Here is an 881-nt window from a genome sequence, read left to right as displayed (position 1 = left end):
TTTTTCAAAATGCAAAACATTTTCTACCATGAGGTTTGGGCAATCACTCGGCTCAAATAAATATAACAAACCACCTMAGATCACCCTAAAGCTGCCTTATGAGAATGTCTTATGTGGATATTTTCATTGAATAATAACATAAAAAAGAAGATAAGTATCTTCTATTGGTCATAATTATTTATGCATTTATGTTAATATTTATCCTTAATGTTGAATCTCTGTCTCACCCCAACCTTAGACTCCTTTTCAGATGGAAGGACGTCGGTTTCTCACCTATTGTTGAATTGTTTTAGATCGATTGATCTACTGACCTCTATTAGTCTACATGCTTATGTAATTTCTTGGTGAGTAAAACTAAACTCCACTGTAAAGAAATTGTTGTAAATTTGTACCTTATAAGTAAGGTACAAACTTTTTCCTTATGAATTCAGGTTTGTTTGGCTTTTTTTCCTCTTAATAAATTAAATCAGCATTTAAAATGTGCTTTTTTGCATTAACTCAGGTTAGCTTTGTCTGATTTGTTTTTCAGCTAACACAAACTAAAAATGTCACCTGATTACTTACATGGCATGTCCTGCATGGYTGCCTCCACATCTGAACCAACACGGGAGGCGATKGGACAGAAAACAATGGTATACTGWCCATCCTGGTTTGTGCCCTCCAGCCTAACTCTACTTCTCACTTGGYCAATCAGMTCYRCATCGGCAYCATGAGTCAMCCCAGTGATGATTGTCTCAACTTTMACTGGTTCTGTTTGGCAGAAATATAAAACAGAAAAAAGAGATAAACAGACCAGAGCAAATCAGAGCACGATCTTTATTTACATGACCTGAGATGATAACTCACTTGAAAAACAGGGCATCTTCTGGATCCTTCAAAAA

The sequence above is a fragment of the Poecilia reticulata genome, linkage group LG2, assembly GCF_000633615.1.
Source record: "Poecilia reticulata strain Guanapo linkage group LG2, Guppy_female_1.0+MT, whole genome shotgun sequence".
Classification (NCBI taxonomy): Eukaryota; Metazoa; Chordata; class Actinopteri; order Cyprinodontiformes; family Poeciliidae; genus Poecilia; species Poecilia reticulata.
This window is presented reverse-complemented; position numbering follows the sequence as displayed.